Source organism: Ursus maritimus, unplaced genomic scaffold, assembly GCF_017311325.1.
Source record: "Ursus maritimus isolate PB19 unplaced genomic scaffold, ASM1731132v1 scaffold_23, whole genome shotgun sequence".
NCBI classification, from domain to species: Eukaryota; Metazoa; Chordata; class Mammalia; order Carnivora; family Ursidae; genus Ursus; species Ursus maritimus.
Window position 1 is genome coordinate 976,426 of NW_024424786.1, and position 25,283 is coordinate 1,001,708.

A 25,283-nucleotide genomic window follows, 5' to 3' on the forward strand; every position below is an offset into this window, starting at 1 on the left:
CACTGTGGCCATCAGCCAGGAGCTGATCAACCAGTGCTTTGCCTACAACCCCCCTCTTCCCCCCCGCCAAATATGCTGTGGCACCAACTGGAAGATTTCTCTTTACCCATAGCTGGAAACCAGTTTGGAGGAGAGTAGAGGAGGATAGTATGCATGTTTCCATATGTGTGAGAGAAGAAGACACACACACACTAATCTTTTTCTGGAAAAAAAAAAAAGGTAAAGAAATCTCGAGCCAGGAGGGAATAAAACCTGCCTTTCCCTTTCTTCTCTGGATGTATAATCAGCTCACAAATGAAGAATCTGGACTTTCCTCTGGTTGGATGAATTTACAAGCAATGGCAGTTGCTCGAGTACAGTTAAGGGCAAAGGTCTAATTCTTCCTCTTGTCATGCATGCTGTCCCAGGAGGAGCCCTGGAGTTCATCTCTTCCCAGGATCTTCCTAAACCACCACAGGGCTAGACAGAGAGGAGGCAATACTCATTTTTCACATTCTTAATGGGAGGGGGGAAAACCCAACTTTAAAAATAAGGTTTAAGGCAAAAACAGAGCAGATTGTGTGACCTTAAATTTTTGTTCAGCCGATCCTCTAAGATAATTTGTGACTCTGGAGGAGATGAATGCAACAAAAGAAGGCAGAACAGGTTCTCCTCTCTGAAAGGTCACTGGGGCAAGTTGACCAGTTCAAAGAATATTCGCTGGAGAGGCAGCCAGACCCCCGGACTCTAATCCCAGATCCACCGTTTATTAGATATGTGAGCTTGGACAGATTCCACAGCATTGCTCAGGCTCAATGTCCCCATATGTCAAATGTAAACAGTACTTGCTGAGGGAATGGTTATAAAGATTAAATGAGAGAATGTACCAGAAAGGGCTTTAATTAGTGCAAGACACAGTGGGTGCTCAGGATCAGGTGAATTTTCTCCCCAGGATATGGTCCTTCCCCTTCCAGGCCAGAACTCAACTCCAAGAACTCTATCCTTCTGTTAAGCAATACAATTGACCCTTGAACAACACCGAGTTTGAACTGTATGGGTCTAGTGGCATGTAGATTTTTTTTTAATAAATAAAGTATAGTACTGCAATTGTATTTTCCTTATGATTTCCTTAATAACATTTTCTTTTATTTAGCTTATTTTACTGCAAGAATATAGTACATAATATATATAATACAGAATATGTGTTAATCGACTGCTTATGTTATTGGTAAGGCTCCTGGTTGACAGTAGACTATTAGTAATTCAGTTTTGGGGGAGTCAAAAGTTATATTTGGATTTCAGCTGTTCAGGGGGTCAGTGCCCCAACCCACCCCTGCACTGTTCAAGGGTCAACTGTACTTGGTTTCTCCACCAACCAGTATCAGTGCTCTCTCCCCTGATGGAAGCTAACAGGAGTTAAAGCTGTAGGCAGCAAGGTGCTCACCTGGCCTAGCTGGGTTCCAGCACATTGGCTTTCTATTCATAATGTCTGTCTTCACCATCAGTAGTGCAGTGATCTGCATTGGTTGATAGGAAGTTCACAATGGAAAGCTGGTTTCAGAGATTCTTGTCTGCCCCATACCCTCAAATTTCCACTTAAGACTGCCAACTCCTTGGTTATAAACAAGTGAATTGGGGGGCGCCTGGGTAACGCAGTTGTTAAGCTTCTGCCTTCGGCTCAGGGCGTGATCCCGGCGTTCCGGGATCGAGTCCCACATCGGGCTCCTCTGCTGGGAGCCTGCTTCTTCCTCTCCCACTCCCTTGCTGTGTTCCCTCTCTCACTGGCTGTCTCTGTCACATAAATAAATAAAATCTTTAAAAATAAATAAATAAATAAATAAAATAAACAAGTGAATTGGAAGGGAGCACAAGGACTTTACCCACAAAGGTTTTAGAGTCACAAGGGCAGAAAAGAGCCTCCTTGTAAGTGCTCCTAGAAACAATACACAGACCATATTTTCAGCCCTCAGTTCAATTACATTAAATCCAACAAGTAATGATTGAACCCTTGAGGTTTTGTCTGAATGACCAGTTACTCTGGGCCCTGCCTAGTTTACTCCAGACACACGGATATAATCGGAATCTCATAGTCTCAGTATGGGCCTCTTTTTTGAACCTGGAAAGCTGCTAAAAATCATCTGTGAACTGGAAGAATGTTTCTGATTCTCAAGTTATGTCATTTATCTAACTCTTAAGTGTTTCCCACTTTTATTTTTAAAAAATCATGCCTTAGGAGATCACTGTGAACATAATCAGATAATGGATGTGAGCAGACCTAGCAGAGACTCCAATACAATGCATTTCTTTAAACTTATGCCAAGCATTTGGACCTGGGGTCTCCTTCTACTCTTGCTGTAAGAGAAAGTGAGTACCTTGAAGATGCTACAAAAAGGGCTGGAGATCCTTGATAGGGTCTCCCTGGTACAGCCCTTGGATTTCAATCATCTTTTATACTGTGTAGGCAGCAGCCCTCTTCATGTGATTGGAGGGGGAGCCAAATAGGATTTCTTACCTACAAGTATGGCCACACTGTCATCCCCCCAATTACTAAGCCTTCATTCAGAATATCTTTAATGCCAGAGTTGGAAAAGCCAATCATTAATGGAGTTTAACTACCAGTTGATTACATTCTAAGTGGGGTTCCTCACCTGGGGATTAAAAGGAACAATGGACCGATCTTGGCCAATGGCAAGGAATCCACTCATTGAAGAGAGATGTCAGTGGTCATCTATACCCACCAGATGGCAGCACCATGCAAAGCCTTGGGGCCAGAAAAGCCCATTAAAATGTGGGGGCTACAAGGGGAAAATGGGCGCTAAAGATAGAATGCCTCAATCCTTCCTTCATCTGGCTGGATGGCAGGTGGGGTTGCCCAGTCCCTAGGAAAAAAGGGATTGTTGGGGCTTCCAGCAGGGATGGAGGCAAAGTTCAGAGACAAAGGCGGTGGAAGAACAGTACATACAGATTAGATTCTGCCAAGCGACAGGACTGAGATGTCACTGCTGGAAAAGGCACACTTCTAGGGGAGAAAGGTGAACAAAGAGAATGTTTGTTTAGAACCTACAACTATGTCAGGTCTAGGGTTTTTCATATGTTTTCTCTTGAGCACTGACTGGGGAACCAAACAGCTGGGTTGATAGTCCACATTTACTAGCTGCATGATCTTGGGCAAGTTACTTTACCAGTAACGGTGCCTCAGTTTCTTCATCTGAGGAAATGGGGAGAAAATGGTTATTGTGAGAATTAGATGAATGCATGTCTATAAAGCACATTAAATGCACTATATTTATCTAAGTATTACCTTTATAAGTGCTATTACTACCTCTGAGCAACACAGTGTCTGAAAGGTAAATGAAAGGAGAGAAGACCAGCCACCAGAGGGAATTTTCCTCTAACTAGGAGCAAAGGGTCCTAGTAATAGATGCTTGGCTCTTCTTCTTTTACCTAATTGAAGAATCCAAAGCAAACCCTAGCTGAATTGCAGAGCAAATCCTGACAGGAAACCTGCAATTAGACCCATTTAACCATCTGTCCACTTATTCACCCACTAACTACTTCTGAGTACCCGCTCTGTGCTAAACCCAGTGTTAGGCACAGGTAACACAGTGATGACTCACAGACCTGCACCCCTGCCCTCAGGGAGATCTCTGTTTAGAGGAGGAAGCTGATAGATGAACAAGTGTAATACAGTCTGACAAGCTCCAATCTGACATATTACAGTAATATTAAAGAGAAAGTCACCAGCAGTTGATGAAGGTGCCAAATTCCGCCCCAACAAGTAGTTACGTCATTTCTGAATGGCTCCACTTCCATTCAATCACTAAACAGCTCTGCTGGGTGGGAATTTGTTCATTAGATTTGGAGGAAAATATTTGCAAGATATTTAATTGACTAAGGACGGGTATACAGAATATATAAAGAATTCATCTAAACCCATAAAATAGGCAAAAATATCCAAATGGAAAAATGGGCCAAAAATAAGAGCAAGCAATTAACTAAAGAGAAAGTATAAATATCCAAAAAAATATATGAAAGGATGCTTAAACTTGTTAAAATCAGGAGGTACAAATATAGATACCATATCTCACCTATCAGATTGACAAATTTAATGTGATAATTAGCAGGTATTAGAGAGAATATAAGAAAAATAAGTACTCATATATCCTGCTGGTGAAACCATAGTTGGTACAATCACTTTGGAATGCTGTTTGGTATCCCAGAGCTAGAACAAACAATCCCAAAATTTGTATGGAACCACAAAAGACCCCGAATAGCCAAAGCAATCTTGAGAAAGAAAAGCAAAGCTAGAGGCATCACAATTCCAGACTTCAAGCCATATTACAAAGCTGTAGTGATCAAAACAGTATGGTACTGGCATAAAAACAGACACAGAGACCAATGGAACAGAATAGAAAACCCAGAAATAAACCCACAACTATATGTCAACTAATCTTTCGCAAAGCAGGAAAGGATATCCAATGGAAAAAAGACAGTCTCTTCAACAAAGGTGTTGGGGAAACAGCAACGTGAAGAAGAATGAAACTGGACCACTCTCTTACACCACACACAAAAATAAATTCAAAATGGAAGAAAGACCTAAATGTGAGGCAGGAAACCATCAGAATCCTAGGGGAGAACACAGGCAGTAACCTCTCTGACATCAGCTGTGGCAACTTCCTTCTAGATATGTCTCCTGAGGCAAGGGAAACAGAAGCAAAAATGAACTAGTGGGACTTCATCAAGATAAAAAGCTTCTTTCATTTCAGCAAAGGAAACAATCAACAAAACTAAAAGGCAGTCTATGGAATGGGAGAAGATATTCACAAATGACGTATCTGATAAAGGGTTAGCATCCAAAATCTATAAAGAACTTACCAAACTCAACACCCCAAAACCAAATAACCCAGTTAAAAAATGGGCAGATGAATAGACATTTCTCCAAAGAAGACCTACAGATGGCTATCAGACACATGAAAAGATGCTCAACATCACTCATCATCAAATACAAATCAAAACTCCCGTATCACCTCACACCTGTCAGAATGGCTGAAATTAACAACACAAGAAACCACAGCTGTTGGCAACAATGTGGAGAAAGGGGAACCCTCTTACACTGTTGGTAGGAATGCAAGCTGGTACAGCCACTCTGGAAAACAGTATGGAAGTTCCTCAGAAAGTTAAAAATAGAGCTACCCTATGACCCAGCAATTGCACTGCTAGGTATTTACCCAAAGAATACAAACATGTGATTCGAAGCGATACATGCACCCGGATGCTTATAGAAACATTATCAACAATAGCCAAATTATGAAAAGAGCCCCAATGTCCAACGACTGAGGAATAGATAAAGAAGATATGGAATATATGTTACTGAAATTAAAAATGCCTATACTCCATAACCTTGTACTCAAAGTGTGGTCCATGGACCAGCAGCATTAGCTTCAGCTGGGTACTTATTATCAGGCCCATCCCACATCTACTGATGCAGAATCTGCATTTTAACAAAATCCCCTGATGAGTCATATACACAATAAAATCTAGATGCAATACACATGAAACTGTTAACCACAGTCTTTCTTTGGGAAAAGACCACAATTAAGGATAGTGGCCAACCTCACACCAGGTTCATCTATAACATCTGAATTTGTACAATGAATATTTCTTAATGTAATACTTCTGAAATTCAAATTATTATGTTTATAATTAAAAAATGATTCATTGGCTATGCTGAAATCTGCTTCACACTGGTTGCTGCCCCCACACTGTGACCTGAGCTACACACACACACACACACACACACACACACACACACTTCTCGAACTGCTCATGCTAGTTGTATGTATTCCCTATTGAGAAAGTAAAAGGAATCATCAAGGTACACAACCACATTCACTGTTTAGTGAGAGCAGGAATTTATCAACCACCACCTCTTTCTTTTGCACACTCAGAGCCATTTCTTAGTTTTGCACATTTCACATAAATATCATTTTTACAAAGTTGTCTACTAGTGGAGATATAGTGAAAGATTTTATAGAAGTTTCAACTCCCTATTTCTTAAAAAAATGCCCAATAGGAGATATGTTAATTAGGAAAGCAGTAGAACATAGTGGTTTTACACATGTAATCAGACAGAATTGGGTTTGAATTCTGGGTCTGCCATTCACTAATTCTATGAATCTGGGCAAGTTACTTAAGTTCTTGTATCTCAATTTCCTCATCTATAAAACCCAATATCTACTTCATAGGGTTGTTGTGAAGATTAAATGAAATAATATCTGTAAAGCTTTTTATATAGTCTGTGGTAAGCATTTAACAAATGTGAGTTTTAATAGTACTTGACACTTTTATTTAAATAATAAATCATGACATTTCATTTCTAATCCATAATTATACATATTATATAACATATATTCAGGAACCTAACCCTTCTATAGCCCAAGGACTACGTATATATTTTTAATGTTGCTATCACTTTAAAGGGATGAGTATCAGTATATAAGTAGAATCAGGGGTGCCTGGGTGGTTCATTCAGTTGAGCGGCTGACTCTTGATTTCGGCTCAAGTCGTGATCTCAGGGTCGTGGGATTGAGCCCCGCATCAGGCTCCACGCTCATCAAAGAGTCTGCTTTAGGATTCTCTCTTCCTCTATCCCTCCCCCTAGTTGTGCTCTCTCTCTCTCAAATAAATAAATCTTAAAAAAAAAAGTGGAATCAAGTCGAACTACACAGAACCGTGATGTGTCTCGTTAGACCACCTATATCTCTAGGGCAGGTAGGGAATAGTAGTACTTTCAATCCATGCAACACTGTTCACACATATCTTGATCTTCACAGCAACCCCATAAGGTAAGTTATAATTATACCCATTTTACAGATGAGGAAACCGTATTTAAGGTCAAACGTTAAAACATGGTAGAGGGCTTCTAATTCCAAGTCCAGTACTCTTTCCATATACCACAACCCTCCCGGGTATCTCTTAAGGGGTGTTTATAGTCAATGAAGGAATGACTGGTTGAGTAAATCTCAAAAGTAAGAGACTTCTTGGAAGTATCTGCATCTGCAAAGAGGATTGCTGAAAACGGAAGCACTTTCAAACCCTAGCTGGATATTATCCCCGAGCAATTCCTCCTTTCTGAAAGAGAGAATCTGGTTGGCAAAGACGAAGGGGAGTCACATTTATCGAGCTCCTACTGATAGCAGAGGTAGAGTCATGGATTCTCTCATACCCATGGAAGGTGCTACCCTGGAAAGTCTTGTGTGGGCTTCAGAAGGCAAGAAGAAGATGGGGTGGGATGATGAAATGCCCCTCTTCTTTAGGAAAATGCCTGGAGGCTACCCCGATACCGGGGTAAAAGAACGGAAATCTCCTTCAGCTGCTTCACAGCACGGAACCCTCCTTCTCAAAGCCTCAGAAGAAGAGCACGGGACCTGTGTGAGGGATTGATGGTGCCTGCCAGGCATGAGGAGAAGCAAGCGACCTTTTCAGGATTGGTATATGGTGGTCTGGGGCATTATTGGCCCTCATGCAGGTTCTGTACTTTGCTGCCAGCCAGATGGTAAATAAAATATTCAACAGACACACAACCTTTTCACAACAGTGAGGTGACTGGCTTATTCAGAACAGAGTGATTTCTACAGAAAGTACAAATTGCAAGTGGCAAGAAGCAGCTGGGAGACAGTCAACAATCTGCTTCCTATGACAGAGCCAGAGACCAGCGATGGGGACAGCTTGCCTTTGCAGCAGGGCCAGAGTCCCTCTTTAGTGCACTGTGGAATTTGTCATCAAAGAACTTCTATATACTTAGTTCCAAAACAAATGCAGATGCACAAAAGTACAAAGTGCTCAGATGATTCCAGATAAAATAGCCTCAGCAGGTGCCAATGGATAGGCTGATGTGGCAGAATGTATTTACAGATAGCAATATAGTCACTCTCCCGACAGAGCACAAACCCAAACAGTGTCTAGGTATTTGGTAATGATTCTCCAGGATGCCTGGGCTCCTTTATCCTTATCCAGGCATTTGCAAGCATAATGAGTGAGCTGACAGACCCCGTGTCCCCATGTAGTTTGACAGACATGGCAAAACTCCATGCCATCCCATCCTAATTTCATGGCAGAGTCTCCAACAGCTGTTGAATGGGTAGGCCCAGGATTTTAAAGTTATACTCATTCATAAAGATTATTTCTGTAAGCCTTAACAGATAACATACTTATTCGTGATGTTGCACTCTGAAACCTAAACACAATAGTGCAGATTCACTTATTTTCCAATAACTTATCAAAAAATCCACTTTCCACTCACTCTTTAACATGATCATCTCCAAAATAACTCTCAATAATGTTTCCAGTGATTACAACGTGGTTAAATCCAAAGGAATTTCTCAGTCCTCATCCTACTTAAACTTTCAGCGGATTTTGATATTGTTCACTCTCCCTTCTTTCCTAAAACATTCAATTCCCTTAGCTTCTAGGACAACAGGTACTCCTGCATTTCCTCTTGCCTCATCCCATTGCCAACCTATTCTTTGTCACCTGACCATTAAATGTTGTAACTCCTCAAGATTCCGTTCACACCTCTCTCCTCTTCTTCCTCTGTTTTCTCCAGCCCAGCCAATTTCATCTACACCCAAACCATCAATTACTCTCTAACGACAGATGATTCCAGCCAGGTCTCTCCTCCAAGCTCCAGACCAATGTATCCAATCGCCTGCCAACATCCTTCCTTAGACTCAAAAGCAACTCAAGATCAAAATGGCAAAACCAAACTCATGAGCATCCCCTGCTGTCCGCCTTCCCCATTCTGGTCCTCTTTCAGCGTTCCCCATCACAGTGAAGGATAACACCGACTCATGTGCTTAAACCAGACACCCAGAAGTTACCCTTTACAATTCCCTCTCCTTTGCTCCTCATGCCCAATCCATGACCACCTGGTACTGGTTTTAGCTACTAATTATGTCACAACTCCTTCCACGTCTTCTCCATGTCTTCTCCATGACCTTAACTAAACCACCTTCATCTCTCTCCTGCCCTATTAACTGGAATCTAATTGGCTTCAGGAGGGCAGAGTTGGGTCTCTGAGTTTTACCGTAATAGCCTCAAAGCCTATCATTGTACTACATAAATATTTAATAAATTAATGAATACTATTTTTACCAAAATTATATATTATCTGATAGTGTCAGAGAACAATAAATCTGACATATAAGCATATCCGGATAATTGAAACTCAATTTCTTTGTTTATTTCAATCAGTTTGAGTGAGAATCTTTCAAAAATATACAAACATGTATTCCTTTTTTTCTTTCAAAAAGATAAAATAAAACTGTCATTGTTCTCTAATAATGATTTTAGAGAGTGAGAACTCCAAATAAATGCCAATTTATTATAATTAATAAGATACTCTAACAAGTTGCTAGATATATGATCAATAAACAAAAATCAACTGCTTTTCTACACTCCAAAAAATAATTTGAAGACAGTGAAAAAATTACGGTTATCATAGCAACAAAAAATATACCTAAAACTCCAGCTAGCAAAAGTTGTGCAAGAGACATAGTTTCAACCGTCCTACTTCCGATGGCCATGGTTCCCAGCCAGAATGTCAAAACTGAGTAAAGAGTTGAGGTCTGAGCTGCCTTCTCAGAACTAACCAACTTTCTGCTACCAAAGCTTTTTCTCCTAATGAGCTTCCCAAATGGAATCCAAATGTCTCAGGCAACTCTAATGGAGGTTTCAGTCTGTTTATTAAACTAACAACAACAACAACAAAATAAGTTTCTTGAAATAGGAGAAGTTGTTCAGGAGTCTTTCATCGACCTGCCTCCCTGGCAGTACTTTTCATCACTCTAGCAAAGGTCAAGTACACACCTCAGGGATGATGGACGGTGCCTGACCACCTGAGCATAAGGGCCCTGGAGGACATCAGTCTCAGACCAGAGAAGAGCCAATCCAAGTCCCCACAGCCAGGGTGCATCTCACACTTAATCTAGGCCAAGACCCACTGTGGTTGAGTGAGGGGTCCAGTGAGGATGCAGTGAGGGAGCCAGTGAGGGACTCAGTGAGGGGCCCAGTGAGGGGGGCCAGTAAGGGGCCCGTGAGGGGCCCAGTGAGGGACTCAATAAGGGACTCATTGAGGGACCCAGTGAGTGGCACAGTGAGAAGCACAGTGAGGAGTGCAGTGAGGGATTCAGTGAGGGGCCCAGTGGATGGGGGGGGAGCAATGAGGAGCCCAGTGGGGGGGGGCAGTGAGGGGCTAGAGCCATGCATGTGTGGTGAAATCACTAAGGTACCATTTATACCCTGTACTTCCCTGAGGAGGTTCTCTAACATCTGCGACCTCTCTAAGTCCCTCAAAGACTACCTCTGTCAGTCTAGAAAATGTTCCTGCCGAGCTTCTGAAGGAGGACCATGGCCGTCATGACCGCTTTGTCATCCATCTTGCCTCAGCTCATGTGCCAGACTCACTGATGAAAGGCCAGAGGGTTTGACCAAGACCAGTCCCTCTGCTCTAGCGACCTTGGGATGGCCACCATCATACAGGGGGAGACCCAGAGCTGGCCTTGGGGACTAGAGTGGGAACACGAGCTCCAGCCTTCAAGGCTATCTTGGGATCAGTCCAGCAGCCACTCAGCAAGTCACAGGCACTGCTGGGAATGTAAAATCATCCTCTTTTTTTTTCCTGACTTTTTAAAGAGAGGTTAATATCACATTTTATTGTTGATTCAATGTAATCACTAAAGTTATCAAATACAAGGTTGAAATGAGAGGATGTGTTTGGGGTAGGGTTATTTGCCTTTCTACTGAACAATCCCGACCTGCTGAGCAACTTAGATTTATTTTAGTATTTTTAATGTGTATCTTTCCTTAGAATCAAACTGCCACTTTTCACAATGGCCAGTGCTTCCTTCCCACTGCATTCTCGAATTCTTTCTTAAGTTATTACTCATCTGCTACAAATTGGGAAAACAAACAGCTGAATTATTAGAATTGGATGTAAGTGGGGGGGAAAAGGCTTTGAGCACGGGACTGAGGGACTCTCCTATGAATAAACCATTCAAGGGCTTGACACATTTATTGGTTCTCTTATTTCCTGTTTCTCAACGTCCTTACTGTTCCAGCAGCTTGCACTCCTGGCCCCACCAATCAATTCCCTGCAAAGCAGCCAGAGTGATCTCCTAAAAATGCAAAATTGATTCTGTCACACACACTCTCCATCCCTCCCCTCTCAGAACCCTTCAGTGGCTTCTCACTGCCCTCACGATAAAGTCCAGCCTCCCTGACAGTCTTTCAGAGCCTTGCCATATCTGGCCTCTTCTACCTTCCCCCTTCACCAAGGTGCCACTCAATCGCACATCACCCAGCTCATCTTGCAGGTGTCATCTTAGCTCTGTCCTCCAGAAAGCCTCCCTGACCCCCTGAACAAAATCATGTGTCCAACACTGGCCCGTGGCCCCATCTACTTCCCCATCTAAGATTTAACCAAATTCATAACTATGCAATCGCATTATAGATTTGTACCTCCACCATTTAGTAGCTGGGTTTCCTCGGACAAATTACCTAACCTCCCTAAGCCTCAGTTTCTTCATCTGTAAAATGGAGATAATTAGCTCACCTACCTCTTAACCTCACAGTAAAGATTGAGATGGTGCATATAGCACACTTAGCACAATGAATGTGCTTACAATTTGTTGATTATGTGTCTTCCTTACTAGAATGTAAGTTCTGTGAGGTCAGGAATCATGCCTATCTTGTGTTCACCATGGCATGCACAGCCGAGTCTCTGGAACACAGCTACTCAATTATATGCTGATTATTTGTGGAATGAATCAATGAACGAATGTCAATGTCCTGTCAAAGAATCTGCAGGGGCTCCCATGCCAAACTTGAGTGCATTTCCATTCTTCCACGTGGCGTTCCTCAGCCAGCACTGCCACCACCTTCTTCAGCTTCTCTCTGCTGCTCCTTCATGGTTTGTCTGATGAAGTTCCCTTTCTTTCCCCTCCCTTCATCAAATCTTCTCTTCCAGGCCTGGGTCCTCTCTCCTCCAGCAAGCTTTCCTGGGCTTACTATTTAGGTCTTTTTGGAACTCTCCCTAGCATTCTCATTTTGTTCTCAACCATTCCCCAACTCCTTTCTGGCCTAACATCTCCTCCAGTTAAGAGTCAGTGGCCTTGATGGCCAGCTCTGCTCTCACTTCTTCTTTTGTTGCTCCCTCCCCACCCCAGCCCTTGATCATGGGCTCTCCGTCTCCTATTTCTGCCAAAGAGCCATTCCTTTTGGTAATATTCTCTCAAAAATTACATCCTCGCAGTGTTTACCTCCAAGTTCCCGAGCTTCACCACGCCTCACTTAAGGTATTGACTTTTCAATTCATGATAAATTATTCAGAAGCTCATTTTCAGCCCAACTCCTCTTTTCTTCAGGGCCTGTTCTCCAGCTAGCATCTCGGGGCAGCCTTTAAGGTCTAATGACGTGTTTACAATTCATGCTCTGCCAGACATTAAAGCAAGGCAGCACACTCAGGGTTGATAAAGTGCTACTCCAAATTCTCAGCAGAGGGAAGGGTCCAACAAGAGTACTGCTCTGTTGTTTATGGAGAACAAATATTTCCATCTCCACTACAAAGGATCTGCGTGCAGAAGGTGGCAAAGGGGTTCTGGTTCAAAGGTAAGGCTCTCCTGGAACCTTCCAAGCTTCCCACCAACTGATGGGCACAGGCAGATCTGATTCCAGTCAACCCCAAAACTTGAGGGTTTTCAAGCTCTTTGCCATTAGGTTGATGTTAGAGGGGAGAAAAAGAAAAAGAAAAAAAAAAAGAAGGAAAAGGAAAGAAAAAAAGAAACCCTAAATCCTCCCTGACCAGGGATATCTGAGAAAGCAAACAAACAAGAAGCAATATACAATGCTTACCCTTGGGATTGGGTTTTTAAGGTGGAGTCCTTTCATACTGCTCAAAGGACCACTATTAGCCAGTCCCAGGCCTTTGGTCTAATGATCTTGTAGCCCAGCATGAGCTCCCTTCCTTCTTGATGTTCCTGCCCCTGACATAGAGAAGCTCCTCTCACCTCCACGTTAACTGCAGGCCTCCCTGGTTCTCAGCTGGAGACCCTGTTCCCACCACAGCTTCCTAACCTGATTGTGTGTGAGACCACAGGTCATGACTATAGGTTTAGGGCCATCAGACACATTAAAGGATAATTTACATGGTTAATAATGGTGGAAGAAAGGTGTGGGGACTCTACTACTGGGGGTCATAGGGAGGGAAGGAGAAACCCATTGCCTTAGACGTTGCTGAAATCTATAATTTCATTTTCTTCACAATTACTTGATCAATTCAACTCCAGCCTGAGGGTTTATTTTAATGACTACCGTTAAGGGTTTGACCTGAGAAGAACAGAATTAAGGGGTATGCATCATGAGGCAAGTGACAGGACTTCCTTGAATCCCATCAAAACTAAGTCGATGTTCCTGGTGGCACCTCAGAAGTTAAAAACAACAAAAGCAATATCAAAACAAATGAAAAACAAGAAAGATAGCATGTATGATAGCCAGAGGAAAAAAATTAAATTAGTCGATACCATGGCACTTTTGCTCTGTCACAAAATCTCATCTTCCCCTCCTGTTCCTCTTTTACTGAACACAGAAAGACTACAGAGCCCTAGAGGGCAGGACACTGTACCAGAAGACCCCCACATTCTCTTCCTGGAAAAAACCTCAACCTTGGCAACCACGTTCTGCCACCCTACCTCTTCCACCGCCCTTAGCCCCACTTCTGGCAAAGTTAATTGAACAAGAGAGGGGCACCTCCTAGCCAGAAGTTAGTCCAATCAGATTCTCTCTCCCAGGAATTTGTAATTGAAACACAAAAGCCTAAGTCTGATAGCAGTGGGGAGTAGGGAGTGCAGTGGTGCAGTCAGGGGATAAAATCACCATCTTACGGCAGCCATGATGGGTCTTGTACAAGTAGAGGGGTACACAGAGAAGCCAGTGGAACAAAGAGGAATGAAGGAGAAATGCTTAGGGAAAGCAGAACAGTAAGAGAGAGAACGAACTTAAAGGAGCCTGATGAGCTTCAGGGAATGCCTGTCCTTGCCAACCACAGATCCCTGACATACAGACCTTGAATCCCCACCTAGTTACTCATAAGCTTACTGTGAAAAAATTCATCCAGCAATTCAAAGTGAAATAACTAACATTTCATTAGCACCCAATAAGTACCACAAATATGGTAAGTGATGGAGTAAAACAAACTAGTTCTAATCTAAATAATCCAACAAGATTGATAGATTTACAATCATTCTACAAATCTTAGGTAACCAGTACAAGTTCTGTAACTAGAAAGTAGCAGAACCTGGATGTGAACCCACTGGGGCATATTCCCACACTCCTCTCAGGTGTGAAAGAACGTACAGTCATCTGCTCTGGCACTAGCCAGAAACTAGCAGGTTCACATCGATGATGTTCCCAAATAAATGAAGTATGGCTTTCAAGGGAAAAAAGTGCTTTTCTTTTTCAAAAATGTTAGTTGAAATCTTAAAACATACATGACATTTTCCTGCTCTTACTCACTGAACACAATTTAACATTTTCCTGATTAATTAAGTTCATTCATTCAAAAATATGTGGAGGACCTCCCATTTGCCTGGCACTGTGCAAAGAACTAAGAACACAAAGCTGCATTAAACAAGATGTCTACCCTCATGGAGTTCATAGTCTGGTAGGGAAAATATCAAAATGATATTCATAATCATAACTATGATTATAATAACTAGCACCTATGGTTAGCTTGTACTCTACTTGCACCATCTTAATTCTCAGAAAAATTCTATGCAGGATTATTACTATAATTATGATGATTATTCTCATTTTACAGAAGAAACTGAGATTCAGAGTCCAATTTACAGGTGCTAAGTATTAAAGCAGGGTACGTTTGTATAATCTATCTAGAACCTCAGCTATTAATACTATACTATGCAGTTTGCTCTAAGTAAAAATAACTGCAAGCACTATGATCAAGTCAAACCAAAGTTGGGTACTGGCTAGTGATCATAAGGAAGAGTGATCAAATCAGTGGGAACAGGATTTCACCAGGTGGACAAGGGGACGATGCACACAAAGAGAAAAACACATGCAAAAGCAGAGCAGTGGGAAAGAGCATTCGGCTCTCTTTCTAAGAGAACTGCAAGCAGTTTTTGTGTATTTGGAGCACAGGTGGGAGAAAATGAAGGACCAGGGAGGAAGTGCAGAAAGATGAGGGTGGAGACACAGGAAGGGCCCAGACTTGGGTCAAGCTCATAGGACATCTATCAAGGCAATGAAGGAGTTAGGTGGAGGGAGGATGGGATAACATGTGTATTTTTAGGAAGGTAAGAAAGATTATTCTGGCTGCAGTGTGGAAAGTGAGGATGAAGAATTGGTAGCTCTAAAGGGGGAGGGGCAGGAAGGGGGAAAACAGTGTTGTTTCTATGTTGGCAGGGTGGGGTGGGGTCACAATGAGGTACTAAGAACGCAGCACTGAGTTTATAAGTGTTAATGTCCTGCTATATATGGGAGAGACCTGCCCAAGGGACAACTGTCCTGCCCCAAATGCCCAGTGAGAAACACTAGGAAAAGGGAAACTTGGGAGCCATTCTCAATGTGCTTTTCCTCCCCCACCCCCACAACCCCCTACATACACATATTAATCACCTCAGAGTCCTGTATCTTCCACTGTTTCCATACCTTGAAGTGCACGTCTCACCCTCTCTTCTTGTGACTATGTCCTTTTGTTGTGGCATCCCTGGCACCGAACCCCATGCTTCGAACAAAGGAGGTGGTTGCTGATGTTTGCTGAACCCAATGGAACTGCTTCATCCTGTGGGATAAATGTTCCCAGTGCAATGTCCTTGGCTTGAATGAAATCAATTGATGCCCTCCTCACTTGTGATCTTGATGTGAGTATTTCTCCCAGGTCTTAGCAAAGTTGGTGATTTCTGCTCGGCTTCCTCATCACATTAGAAATACCACGTTTCATCATCAGTTGCTGTTCTCTTCAAAAACTCTTTATATTGCCCAGCATCCCCTGGGTAATCAGAGCAAATATAATGTCTTTACTGCATCTATTTGTCACTTGGAATGCATGGCAAGCCTTCACAGAAAATTTCCTCAAGTTCGCATTTCCTTCCAGAATGAGTCTTTATCTACATTTAACTCTTGAGTCACCTCTTTCTGTCTATGTCTCTGTCTGTCTGTCTCTCTCTCTCTCTTTCTCTCTCTCTCTCTCTCTCTCTCTCACACACACACACACACACACACACACACACACAATATTATTCTGAACTAAATGGGAGGAGCCTTGGATTAAGAGCCAAGAGAGCTCCACTCTGGGCCAGGTTTTGATATTATTTGACCTTAACTAAACTACTTGACCTCAGTTTCATTTATAAAATTGGGAAGCTGACACAAATAGTTTTCAAGGAGTCTAGGAGTTCCCTGGAGGTATCTAGGGAGAACACTAGGGGTGAGAGAGCACTCATACACACATACACATAGGCACACACATACTTGCTCACTGTGATAGACAATGGAGGTGTCCACGAAACATTTTCACTAGGAAATACCTCCTGGGCACATTGTGGGATTGTACTTCTTGGCACTTTTGTGATTGGGTAGGGCTGTGTGACTGATTTTGACCCTTGGGATCTGAGTAGAAGTGCTGTGTGTCACTTTCAAATCAGACATTTAATTACCAATGCAATACTCTTCAGGTTGTTTCTTCTGCCATGGAAAACAGCAATATTCAAAATGGTGGCTGCTTTATCCACTTGGGTTCTAGAATGAAGCTGTGAGCTGAGCCCAAGACCCCTATAGCAGACATTTAACATGAACAAGAAAATCTTTTGTTATAACAGCTGAAATATTTGGGGGGCTGTTTTTTACTGCACATAACTTAGCTTATTCTGACTAATACATACACACATGCACACACTCACACTTTAACCAGAGCACCTCTGTACTTATCTGTTTTATATATTAGATTTCTGCATAAGATTTTGTTTGACAAAAGAGTCCAAGTGCTAAAAAAGAAACTTGAAAACCACAAGTCTACTTTATTTCTGAGGACCCTTCCTACAAAAATCTATGATGTTATACAGATTCTTTCAATGATCCAGCTTTCTTCCCTACCCCTTTTACATATTTTAACTTCATTTTCATAAGATTCTCTTAATTTGATAGGTGCCTCCCATAGAGATTTACTTTCACATAAAATTTTTGTCAATTTTTGGATCTCAAAATGGTGACCCACTTCTTCTTCGCCACACATACTTTCACTTATCATAGTCATCAAAACAAACTTACCTGCCAGAGTTGACAGCTTCACTCTGACAAGGTGAGGTTTGTTGCAAGCTGTCCCCACACTGTCTCTTTTCTAAGAGACACAAAGGAAAATGTGTGTCCTCACTTTAGAGTCATGGCTAGTCTGAGTGTTTTAGTCAACTAGTATCCCTCACTAAGGCTGGTCAGAGTTCTAGGCAAAGAAAGTATCCAGTAAACTTATTGATGGTTTCTTAGAAAATAGTGGATACATGTAATATCAATATTTCTTTGACAGTCTGGTGACTTCTGGAATCTCCCTTTTTCAAGACCCACTTAGACCAGAAGTGCCCTTTGATAGCTATTAATTGTTTAAGTGAGATACCAACTGGAATCTCGGAGATTAAATCAGTTATCAAATTTTTTGTTGTGCCTAATCATCAATCTAATAATCTCCTTCAATTCAGTTGGTCTGGGGTGATGACTTGGAATCCATATTTTTAATATAGAGACTTTGGTGCAGGTAGTCACAGAACCACAATCTGAGAAATTTTATATTTGATCTTTAAGCTTTTTTTAACCTTAGGAATCTTGGGTTAGTTTCAAGTTCCAGATATGCAAGAGATTCAAAACATTCAGCTAAAAGTACCAGGGGAAAATTACTAGTCATTTCTATATATTTCTTCTTTGGCAGCAAGGCCAACACATGAGAATGAAGGAGCTGTGATTTCACACTAGTAAGAACTGCATAAGGGACTAGAGGGACAGTCTCTTACCTAATGCACCAATGATGCCACAGCAGAGCCCAGAGCTGGTGAGGAGCTATGGTGGATAAATCCAATAATGCAAAAGGGATTGCCAAAACAAGGTGAGGAAGAGGCCCAAAGCAGATTCTGAAAGTAAAGCATAAAGGCAGGGAAATGAGAAGGTGAAATACAAGTGGCAGATCCAGGCAGTTAGCTAGAGAGATCTGAGTGAGTCCTGGGAATAGACACAGTGGCCTGGATGTCAATTTACTCCTTATAGGGGACTAAGCAAGCCTATAGGGATGAGCCAGGCAGAGTGATTGCTGGAGTAAGGATAAAGGGTTTCTGGGAATTAAATCCAATAAAAACTAGGTTGGATTTTAATCCAACGTAGCCCTGAGTGGGAAAAGTCAGAGAATGAGTGTAATCCATGACCCAGAAAGAACTAAGAGTTGAACCAAATAAATCTGGTTGTTAAGTTAAAGGATTGACTTACTACGGCTAGAAATAAGAAACTAAAAATTGGGGGATCTGGTAGAAACTAGAATGGAATAGAGAATAAAACACCAGAGAAGAAATGAATAAAGAGGTCAAAGGCAATTGCCCTGCTTGCAGTTGTGACTGGTCTCTGACTTTCATTGGCTCCATATGTTGTGGGGTAGGTGGCCTGGTTTGAAGACAAATAAGGCAGATACTTACCTGTCCCAACTGGATCACAAAGAGAATGGAGCCATTGTACCCAAGACCTCCTTTTATAGACAGAACTCAACCGAAGTCAATTCACAAGGCTTAGCAATGAAATATAGCTGAGATATCAACCACCAAATGTAACACTGAGGAATTAGAGTGGATAGTTGGAATTGCTTAAGCTATGCAACTTACTGGGCTCATGTTTGGCAAACAAACACAGCTTAATAAGGAGACAAAAGATTTCCAGAACAAGGAAGAACAGCATTCTCTCCCTCTTCATCTTCTTTTTCCTCCCATTATAGAATGCCGTTACCGAAACAATGGGCCATGGCCCAGTAATTCCACTGAGGCTGTGTTAATTGCTTCTCATCACAAATTTGGGCACATCCTTCCCCAATTAAAAATTCTTTGTGCTCAAGGAGAAAATAATTTAGGGCTCATTACAGCTTTGTTTTCAAATCAGTTAATAGAATGTGGTAGATAATGGAGGGAGAAGGCAGAGAACTGGACTGGAAGACTGGAAAGTTGATCCTTATTCCCAGTTCTGACATTTGCTAGCCATGTGACCCTAGGCAAATCATTTCATTTCTTTGGGCTTTTGTTTCCTTGTTTGTAAAAAGAAAGTTATTAAACACAATTGTTTCTAAATGTCCTTCCATCTCAGACATTCTCTGATGTCCATGATTCAATAAACCTGGATTGCACTTCCTTCCTACCTAGCAAGAAGGCTTTGGAAAATGGAATTGCTCACCTTGCAAAAATGGACATTTAATTGTTGGTTGATGAATGGAGGGATTAATGAATGAATGACATCCAATGACACATATTTTGGGGCATCTTCAATGAAAGGGTTGCCAAACCAAGGTGAGGAAGAGACCTAAAGCACATGATGAAAGTAAAACATAAAGTCAGGGAAACAGGAGGTGAACTTGTGAGTGGTGGATCCAGGTCCACTTTTGACCTCCCCTTATGCTGAGTCCTACAATCAAGAATACAGGCTCTCAGAACTCAAAGACTTACCTGCCAAATCAACCCATTTGACAGGTGGGAAATTAAAACAAGGAAAAGGGACTTGCCTGCAGTTCTGGGGTCAGCTAGCAACAGAGAGCTAGAAAGATCTTTTTTGTCTCTCCTCACTGTGCTTTTTCTCTGCACTGTGCTGCCTCATAGTTCCCAAACAAGGAGCTAAAAATGGAGCTAAAGCTTTAGGCAAAGGCCCAGAGTTGATGACCCAATGTGACCTGAATGGTAATCTAATATTGGAGCAAAAAGACTTCCCAAAATGTTTCAAGAGAAGCTCTATTTTCCTTATCTCAACCTGTGCTCCAGAACCACCCACCACCGTCACCACCACCATCACTTCCAACTGAAAAGGGGCGTGGAGCAGTGAGCTCTGAGAAAAGCACATTCCATGAGAAGATGATCAGGAGCAAAGACAGAAAAGCCGATTTTAGGGATTTTTTCTGGTAATAATTTCAGAGATTTTGGTTTACTGAGAACACTCATGGGCAGTGGAAAAGTTGGAGCCTCTTCCTCTCCCCAGAACCATGAAAAACCCCCTTTTCATTTTGCCAGGAATTTGAGCAACTAACTTTCTCATGAGGTACTCAAACTCCCTGGACCTCAGCCTTCCCTTCTATAAAACAGAGAAGGATGACGCCAGCAAAAGTCAAATGAGGCCCATGGATATACAAGCACCAGATTCATGCACTCAAAACTCTGTCTTCATCAGATTACCTCTGCTGCTCTCTTGTAGCTTCCTATGTTTGACCTTACGCCCGAGACATTGTTTATTTGCTTCCTAGCCTAATATGAAGAGTTCCTTGATCACTCCAGCCCAGGGGAGGGCTTTCCTCCCTGCTCTCTGCATTTATGGCCTATAAAACTTATCTGATTCTTGGATGCATGATGCCTAGAATTACAACGTTATTGTTTTTCCAGGGTAAGGTCTCTTACTATCAACCTGTGCTCCAGAACCACCCACCACTTTGGGGTAGCAGACCCCCAAAGATATCTATATCCTAACCTCCAGAACCTGTGAATATGTTATGTTACATGAAAGGGAGAATGAAAGCTGTAGATGGAATTAAGGTGGTTAATCAGCTGACCTTAATTATCCTTTGTTATCCAGGTGTGTCCAAAGTAATCACAAGTTTCCTTAAATAAGGAAGGAGGAGGCAGAAGAGCCAGACCTCGAGAGATGGCGTTGCAAGAATGCCTCAAACAGCCATTGCTAGGTTTGAAGATCGACAAGACCATGAGCCCAGAAATGCAGAAGGCCATAGGAGCTGGGAAAAGGAAGGAAATGGATCCTTTCCTAGAGCCTCCAGAAGGAACACAGCCTCGCCAACACCTTGGTTTTAGCCCAGTGAAACTCATTTCAAAATTCTGACCTCCAGAACTGTAAGATTAAAAAAATTGGGGTTGTTTCAAGCCACTATATTAGTGGTGATTTGCTATAGTAGCAATAAGAAATTTATATACTGCCTATTACATCCTATACTTTATGCTAAGCTATTGGATACCATGGGCTACAGTCAGTATTTTTCTCTGCCTACCAAATATTACTAAACACAAAGTAAGCAACTAAGGCATATTTTTTAAAGTGAATGAATGAATGAATGTACTAATTGATGTGATAACAATTAGGAAATCATCAATCAATCCAAAACAGACCCAGATTTTAAAAACCCCTGAAAACAGACTCAGGTGTCTAGCTATAACATAATATGATTTCATGGATATTTCTTATCATGGTTGTTTCTTGGTGACTCCCACATCCAATGTTGCTATTATTTTTCCAATCATACATTGGAAATAGTTCTGGATTTGAAGTCAGAAGTCTGGGACAGAGTCCTGCTGCTGACATAGATTAGCTGTCTGACCTTGGACAAACTGTGTAACTAACCTGGGCCTCAGTTGCCTCATCTATGAAAGAATGACACTATTCACTATCCTAAGAACGTCACAGGACTATGGTGAGGATCAGATGAGCCAATGCTCAGAAAAGAGCTATGAATGGGATGCCTGGGTGGCACAGCGGTTAAGCGTCTGCCTTCAGCTCTGGGCATGATCCCGGCATTATGGGATCGAGCCCCACATTGGGCTCCTCCGCTATGAGCCTGCTTCTTCCTCTCCCACTCCCCCTGCTTGTGTTCCCTCTCTCGCTGGCTGTCTCTATCTCTGTCAAATAAATAAATAAAATCTTTAGAAAAAAAAAAAAAGAAAAGAGCTATGAAAACTCTAAAACTCTATGTGAATTAGAGGAGCTGTGATTTACCACCCTCCTCTTTGGACCAATTTTTAGCTAATAGTCCTTTTCTTAGTGACTCTACTGTGCTCACATTACTATATGAGGCCTTGTGAGGGAAATAAACATTTGGAAGAGTTCATAGTCCAAGGAGGAACTAGGGTGAAATGAGACAAGTCACTTAGTTTCTACTCTAGTCTGGTAGCCCAGGGCCACTTGTTGCTGGCTTGGTCTCAGGCACTGAGAAACCCAGCTACCGCTGATACTGAGAAAGAGCTTTCTGCTATAAGTCCAGTTCAATGAGCTGAGGCCCAGAGTTGAGGATTAACCAACTTAAGAGAGGGGTCTTTCATTTGGTGGAAGCCTTGTGCAGGTAGCCAGTCCCAATCCAGACATAGAGTACTTGTGGAACAGCTCCTACCTGCTAGGTAATGTTTGCAGGCTCCTTCTCATTCTCCGCAAACTCATGATCCATTGGGAATGGGATTTGGGAAAAGTAGGAGCCTTGGACATACCCAAGCCCAATCCCTGGAAGACATCTGGCTCTCAGAGATAATGCCTTGGGTTTCCCAATGGATATTTCATTTCCTTGGGGAGTTAAGTCTTCTAGGCTGCCAACAGAGCCTGCCTCAGGCAAAGAACTAAGGTTGTAGATGTTACTTAGTATAGCTCCTTTCTTCTCAAATAAAAGTGCTCTAGATTCCCCCCAAGTCCAAAACATTCATAGTCCTATCACTTTAAAAATAAACTCATTTTTAAAAAGATGAAAACACATGACACAAAGTTCTTCATCTCCCTTCCCATCAGCCTCAAATTCTCTCTACAGTTCTTCTTAGCTTCAGAAATATGGGATAGAGCATCCCTCTAATTATTTAAATCTAATTTATTGTGCTTTTGATCCTATACTAATCCATAAATGCAAAAGGAGGAAAAAATGCCACAGGCACAAAGAAGTGCTCATTATAGCAATATCAATAAAAATTGTATAGGCTAGAATTCTGGTTAGAGATGGTAGTTTGCTACCATGTGTTTATTTCTTCTTCATTCTGTGCTCCTACAAATATGATAAAAAGAATAATTCTTAAAAACTACATAAGGCATAGGAAAGGAGACATCAGAAAAAATATAAAATTTTAATAAAATTTTAGAAGACTAAAAGTTGAAGGAAAAGTTACTGATTTAGCAGTGTAAGGGAAGCCAGAGGAAGGACATGAAAAGGAAGTAATCTGCTCCACAAAACCCTGGAAAGGTTAATGATTCAGTGGAGCCAGAACACCTGGATCAAGGTATCTGGTACCCAATCTATTCACTTCTTTCCTAGGCAAAAGAGCTGACTTTTCTTCTCTAGCAAAATTAATAGGAGAAACTCAGGATTCAGAGACACCTTAGAGGTGGAGGGCAGGAGTAATAACAAAGAGATAAACTGAAAGTCTGTAAAATGAAGTGATAGGCCCAAGTCTTCTTTTGTTCCCATCATGTAGACCACTAGAGGCAGAATGCTTGTAGTTGGGCACTTCCCTTGTGGTTTTCGGAAATCTCTTTCCCAGCACTTGTGGAGCACCAGTGAAATGACCAACTAATTGTCCAAGTATCTTGAAGTGAAGCCCATCAGTTGAAAAGCACCACCATCTCTGACTCCCATACACATTTTTACTTGAACACACACACTCACATTTTCACATCTTACTCTTAAACAGACAACCAAGGATCACCTAATAATTGAGAATAATCTCCAATATGAAAGTGAGAAATTAAAACAAATGCACAAAAAACACCTTATCTAACAGAGATAAAGCAAGACAGAAGAAAACATTTTCGCTAAATTATTATCCTCATTTACATACGAAAAAACCCCACATACATTAAGCAGGAAACAGAAAACACTCAGATTAAGAAAGAGCTCTTGTAACTTAGCATATATGATCGCCAAAATTAAAAACTTGACTAGAATGTTTGGAAATAAACCCAAAAAAATTGGAAAATAAAACAAAACACGAAGAGGTGATCAATGGGAAGAAAAAAAATTAATAGAAGAGAAATCCAAGAACTCCATCACAGAAATTATAGAAGATATAGAAAGAACAGAGAAAACTGGGAGGAGGGAATAGAAGAAGGGTATTATTACGTTCTCAAAGACATGTCTCTAGACTGAAAGAACCCACAGGGTATCCAGCACAATAAATGAAAAAAGAGTCACATTAAAGGGTCATGAACATGAAATTTCAGGAACCAGGGAATAAAGAAAAAAATATAAGATATTTTAAAATGGAAAAAAATCACAAAGAAGAAATCAGAATTATAGTGGCTTCAGACATTTCCTTAACAACACTGTGTGAAGAAGAATATGGACCAAGGCCTTCAAAATTCTACTGGGAACTTTTTTTAACTTAAAATTTTGCACACAAACTATCCACCAACTTTAAAAGTGAAACAAAGTTATTTCAGGCATTTCATTATCCCAAATTATCTCCATTTATTAGGAAGATACTTAAGGATATACTCTAACCAAGAAGGATGATGACATAGAAAACAGGAAGCAATAGATACACATAGAAAAATGGGGTTGGGAGACCCCAGGGTAACAAATGTGTAACTTCCCAGCATCACAGAGGACCGCAGGTGGGTCACTTCTAATGAAAACAGAGAGGGGACGTCATATAATGCCTTTATTTTATTTTATTTTTTTAACTCTTTTTTTATATGTTTTTTTATTATATTATGTTAGTCACCATACAGTACATCCCTGGTTTCTCTCTTTTTTCTTTTTTTGAGCTCCTTGTGACTTTATTTTTTTTTAATTTTAATGGTTTTTTATTATATTATGTTAGTCACCATACAGTACATCCCTAGTTTCTTTTCTTTTTTTTTTAAGCTCCTTGTGACTTTATTTTTTTTATTTTAATGGTTTTTTATTATATTATGTTAGTCACCATACAGTACATCCCTGGTTTCTGATGTAAATTTCGATGATTCATTAGTTGCATATAACACCCAGTGCACCATGCAATATGTGCCCTCCTTACTACCCTTTCCAAGTCTATCCCATTCCCCCACCCCCCTCCCCTCTGAAGCCCTCAGTTTGTTTCTCATAGTCCATAGTCTCTCATGCTTCATTCGCCCTTCTAATTACCCCCCCTTTCTTTATCCCTTTCTTCCCCTACCGATCTTCCTGGTTCTTATGTTCCATAGATGAGAGAAATCATATGATAATTGTCTTTCTCTGCTTGACTTATTTCACTTAGCATTATCTCTTCTAGTGCCGTCCATGTTGAAGCAAATGTTGAGAATTCGTTCTTTCTGATAGCTGAGTAATATTCCATTGTATA